This window comes from Tupaia chinensis, unplaced genomic scaffold (assembly GCF_000334495.1).
Source record: "Tupaia chinensis unplaced genomic scaffold, TupChi_1.0 Scaffold140338_1, whole genome shotgun sequence".
In the NCBI taxonomy this organism is placed as follows: Eukaryota; Metazoa; Chordata; class Mammalia; order Scandentia; family Tupaiidae; genus Tupaia; species Tupaia belangeri.
The window spans coordinates 82776-88680 of NW_006200215.1; the positions used below are offsets into that span (position 1 = coordinate 82776).

The 5905-nt window shown below is 39.1% G+C and overlaps 1 pseudogene; it reads right to left on the reverse strand.

The window, feature by feature from the left end:
• Positions 1-1270: 1270 nt before the first annotated feature.
• LOC102492515 (heat shock cognate 71 kDa protein-like) overlaps positions 1271-5905 on the reverse strand; it is a 36333-nt pseudogene continuing 31698 nt past the window's right edge.

Genomic DNA, 5905 nt, shown 5'->3' on the forward strand with positions numbered 1-5905 from the left:
TGGTTGCTCTTTTGCAATCTCTACTGATTACAATGCTGGGCTGGAAAAGTCCAGGCTATTTTATGTTATAATTTTTTTCATATATCTTCTCTAATCCTCTCTGTGAGGCAGGACTATTTATGGTGCCAGGCCATCTTCCCAAGAGCTTCTGTTGACTTACTTGAAATCCACCTTAGTTCCATAGTTTTCTGATTAATCTTCAGGTATGACATTCTAGTCAAAGCCCTGTGCAATAATGAATATTTCCAATTTCTGATTCAATGCAATAAGCATTATTGAGCTTATGCAAATAACACTTCTACCACAAAATAAGAATACTCCCAAATATTTCCAATTCAATAAGGGTCAGGAAGGAAGCAAAGTTTATGTTTCCATTTAATGAAATAAACAAGAAAATATTTTAACAAATTGCTGAACCCATCAACAACAGAATAGAAAATAAAATGTTTAAATCGGGAAAATAAAGCATAGTAAAAAAAGAAATGTTTTACTCAAAAGTCATAAAATTCTATTTTGCCATTTCAGCCTTATGTTCAAACTCTCTTCTGTTGAATATGCAGTGTTACTGTGGTCCAATCTTTCCATTTAAATCCTGGAAGTTATCATTTAATGTTATTATTGATATTTCTTGTCCCTAGCATTAAATTGGTCATTTTCTTTCTTTCTTTTTTTTTATTTTTATTTTTATTTTTTGAGATTCTTTGACAAGTTTAATAGAAAAGCATGGAGGCACTCCTAACCTCCCCCGACAAGGTCACTGGCACAAAAACCCTCCTGTTCAGAATTAACTCACACATGCCCAGCGTCCCTCAGATTGCAATTTATTGTAAAAAACAATATCCCAGTCATCACACTGTCTTCTTTGTCCATCATTTTCCTTAACAGAAGAAATTACAAAAAAAATCAAAATAAAATTGGGGAGGGAGGATATATTATCTTTGCAGACTGACACATCCACACAGAAGTCTGAATAAAATGATTCAAAAGCTCCTCGTTTTACTCCTGAATCAGGCAAAGAACGCTCTGGAATCAGGCAAAGAAAGAATAAGAATGTAAGAACACACTTTCCTGTACGACAGCATAGAATGTTGCATTATTACAACGCAGTGGTTGTGATTACGTTTACAATAGAACATTCTTAGCCCGAACACCAGACACGTGAAGATCACCTGTCTGCTTACAGACAGGAGGGGTGGTGCGAGCGCTTGAGCGAGCAGGGACAACCAGAATCAGGCGGACGGCTCCTGTCTGCAGTGAGGACCCCAGAGCCTCACTTCGAGTCTTGGTCTTTCTTTTCATCTAAGAGGGCAGAGTGGATCCCCAACTTTTTCAGTTCTTCCACCAGGTCCCCGTTCTGGTGCATCTGCAGGAGGATGTCGCAGCCCCCCACGAACTCGCCGTTGAGGAACACCTGCGGGATGGTGGGCCAGTTGGAGTAGTCTTTAATGCCTACGAGGGAAGGACAGCTGGGTGTTACTGAATGGGCAGAGCTGGACCAAAACACAGCTTTTAACCACTCCTAGCAGAAGATGTGGGGTGCCTCCTTGCTTGCCCCACCTTGGGAGACCCACTGTTTGCTTTGAAGAGTAGGGCTTTAGGGTCCTAGGGCCCAGGGCTTGACCCTGACTCTTCCAACTACAAACTGGAAGACCGCAGATCAGCTCTCACTATCGCATCCATCTCCACCCACACCTGATGGGTTTCTGTGCAAGTCAGGTAAACACAGCTTTCGATAAGATACTTGACACCAACACCTGACACCGGGGACACTGGGTTAAAGGCAGAAAAGCAGACCGGTTAACTCTCCATGTGTCTGCCAGTCATGTTTTCGGTGAAATAAAACTTGAGGAAGTGACACAACTCCATTTTCAAATGGCCTGCCTTGACATAGCCCCACCGTGATAACTCGCCTCGCCATCAGGAAGCCTCTGCTTTCGTGCTGCCTGGGCTGGTGCGTGCCACCTTACTGATGCTCAAGACGTCCAGTCGCTGAGCTTTTCATCTTTAATACTCACGTCTACCCGGAGGAAACCCTTGTCCCATGACTGGACCATACGCCACCACCCCACTTAGTTACCCTTCTGGGCCTCCATGTGGCAGGTGACTTGGCTCAGCACAGAACCCGAAGTAATGACAGGTTTCTAATGAAGGAAGGCTGACAGGTCAACAGGTCCATGTCTGGGCCAGGCACAGGGCAGGGGAGCAGAGGGGCACGGGAGGGAGTGGAGGGGGTCCGGGGGTAGGGGTGACAGGGAGCTCTCAAAGCTCACAGCAGACAAGAGGTTGGCCCCATGCATATGATCAACCCTACGTGTGAATGGCTGTGAGGGCCAGAGAGAAGAGGTGGAATCTGCGACAAGACAACGCATTCAGATGAGGATGCTGTCTGGTTCCAGGCCGCAGCCAGGTGAGGATGCTGTCTGGTTCTAGGCCGCAGCCAGGTGAGGAAGCTGTCTAGTTCCGGGCCACAAGGATGATGGTCGAAACATAAGGAGGAAAGAAACATGGCTTCAACCAAGACACAGAAGATTGCCCTTCATCATTCTACGTCCTTTTTTACTTAAATGCTGAGACAAATACACTTTCAAAAACATAGTCAGCCAAGAAAAAGATCTGTGTTGGTTTTGTTAAAAACAGAGGGTGGTTGGGACCAGCAGTTAGCGTAATGGCTATGTCGCTGGACTCCCACGTAATTGACCGCGGTTTGCGTCCCGGACCCGGTGGCTTAAAACTCATGCTAATTTATTTATTTTAATTTGACCGGAGAGAGACAGAAACAGAGAGGGAACCTGAGAAAGAAAGCCACCAGGTCCAGGAGTTAAATCCTGTCGACCATGAGGGAGTCCAGCACCTCAACTTCCATGCCACTTGCCAGCCCCCAGATGAGACACTTTAAATATTTTATAGTTTTATCAACTGGACTAGGGAAAAATGTTCACCTGTTAAAATATTCACTTTGTAAGCTAAATAATGTGATTGAATGTATAAAAGAAAATGAAATAAGAAATGGAAAAAAAGAAAGCTTCCCAAAACAACTGAGCCAAGTCAGGAATTCACTATCTGACTGTACCTTCAAGTACCTGTTCTGGGAAGTGTTGGGGCCTGTTAGGAAGTGACATTTTTTACTTATCTGCCAGGCAGAACCATTTATGGTACATTCCAGTCAAAGCCCTGACAATAACCAGTATTTCTAGTTTTTAATGTAAGCCAACAGGAATTCCAGAAATTATATTAATAACCATACTGCCACAAAATAATAATATAAATGCTTTGCAGTTCCAGAGGAAACAAGAAAGGAGAAAAGGTTATATTTCAATTCATATATATATATACACATATATAGCTGAAGCTATCAACAGCTCAAAAGAAAACAAAAATCAAATTTTAAAAAAATGCATAGATTAAAATCAGTAATGTTTTAGTCAAAACTGATACAATTCCATTTTACCAGTTTAGTCTCATGCTTTCAGTCACTCTTCTGTTAAATTTGCAGTGTTAATGTGGTGAATGCCCTTTATTTTAATCTCCTTTCTGATTGAATTGGCTAGTACTTCCAGCACTAAATTGCAAAAGAATGGAGAAAATGGTAGAAAATTAAGAAAAGTTTTCAGTGGAAAAGCTTTGAGCTTTTTTCTCATTCAGTATAATATTAGCGGTAGGTTTTTTTTTTAAAATTTAATTTATTATTATTATTTTTACTTTTTTCCCACATTTTATTGATTTACAAAATACCTTAAACTAAAACTAAAACTATGGACAAAGCTAGAATCTACTTACAAGTGCACTGTAATTTTCTTCTGAAATATTTAAAATTCATTAATTAATTTACATTCATTACCTTAGCATTGTCACAGCATACAAAATGTGGTTTCCCATCCAGAATATACTGCATAGTGGCTTAATCATGCATGTTAGCATCAATATTTCCCATTTCTAGTTTATATATATATATATATATATACATACCCCTAAGTCTGACCCTCTGCCTTTTCCCACCCTCTTCTCACATTATATCTGGTGTCTACAGTTGTCCTCCATTCCTTTCCCCCCCACATTTTATTGATCACATAGTTTCTTAAATACTCTAATTACTTTCTTTTTTTAAAAAATTATTTATTTATTCATTCATTTATTCTTAATTTGAGAGAGAGAGATACAGAGAGAGAGAGAGAGAGGGGGAGTGAGAAAGCAAGCCTGAAAATAGGTTAGCATTCTGTTCAACTAGTAGGTACATAAACATATTGACAGCTCAAGACAGGACAAAAATTCTTAAAACCAGACAACAAAGCCTAGAAGGTAAGCAGCAATATTTTAGTAAAAAGTCACAGAATGCTATATAACCAGTTCAGTCTCATGTACTTAATCTATCTTCTGTTGTGGTTTGATCTTTCTGATTGAATTGTGGGATATAATATTCAAATCCAAACTCGTCCCTATGATTAAGTTGTCCATTTTCTTAGTTTTTGAACTCTTATTTCTGTGTGTCTGCATTTAATTTTTCTGACATAGCACTCCCTTGAGAACTTCTTGGAGATCTGGGGTGGTATTCTTTCAGGTTTTGTTTATCTGAGAATATTTTTGTCTTTTCTTCCCATATTTCCCATATGAAGGATAATCTTGCCTGGTACAGTATTCTCGGTTGAAATTGCTTTTCCCTTAACACTTTGAATATATTTTACCATTCTTTCCTCGCTCGCATTGTTTCTGATGAGAGGTCTGCTGTAAACCTGATCGGATAACTTTTGTAGGTAACTTACCATTTCTCTCTTGCCAATCTTAGTATCTTGTTTTGGTCAGTCTGGCTATAATGTGTCTTAGAGAAGATCTTCTTGGATTGATTCTGTTTGGGGTCCTTTGTATTTCTTGCAACTGGATCTTTGAGTGCCTCTCTAGGTTTGGAAAGTGTTCTTGCAGGATTTCATATAAAAGATTATCAATGCCGTTATGAGTCTCTTTGCCTTCTGGGATGCCAATTATCTGGATGTTTGGACGTTTGATGGTATCGAGTACTTCTAATATATTATTCTCAAATTTGTGGACAACTTTCTCAGTCTTTGTGGTGGATTTTTCTAGACCAGCATTTTTCTCTTCTACATCTGAGATTCTATTTTCTGTATGATCTAGTCTGCTTTTAATACTTTCAAGGGAGGTTTTGACTTCCTGTATTATAGCCTTCATCTATAACAGGTCCATTTTTTTCTTTTTTAGAATTTGTATTTTCTCTTTTAGATCTTGCAAGAATTTCCTCACCTCCTGGAACTCATCAGCTCCTTTCTCTTGCCTCTTCTGCAGTTCATTGTCTCTCTTCTCTTCCATCTCTGTTAGCTTTGTCACTATGAATATTCTAAAATTCTTATCAGACATTTCCATGAGTTTCATTGTACACTGTGAGGATGAAAAGGTGTTATTCTTTTCCCTTGAAGGAGAGGTATTTTCTTGCTTTCCCGTATTTCTTGATTCTGTGATGATTTCTAGTCATCTGATGGATGGTGCATTTCTTCCTGATTCTTGAAGTTCAATCTGAGCATTCAGAGGTGAGCAGAAGGAAGTGATACACAATCTTTCTTCTGTTCCATTTTCACTCTTTGTTCATCAGATTTAGAGTGAAAGGATGAATATTCTAATCCTAATCATATTCATAAGATTGGAAACTGTTTACTTAGATCTGTCTAGACACTTAATGAGTAAAGGCCCATCAGAAAATGAATAAAGATAAAGAAAAAAGGAAAACATTTAAGGATAGGAAAGAAGAAGAAAAAATAAAATGAAAAAGAAAAAAGATAAAAACTGTAAGATTGTGTTTTAGAAGCAAAAATGAAAACCACATGGCGTTCATGCGCACCATGGAAAACCAATATTTCACAGCTGAAGTACAGTATCCATATCAGGATAGGCCTGTCAGTAC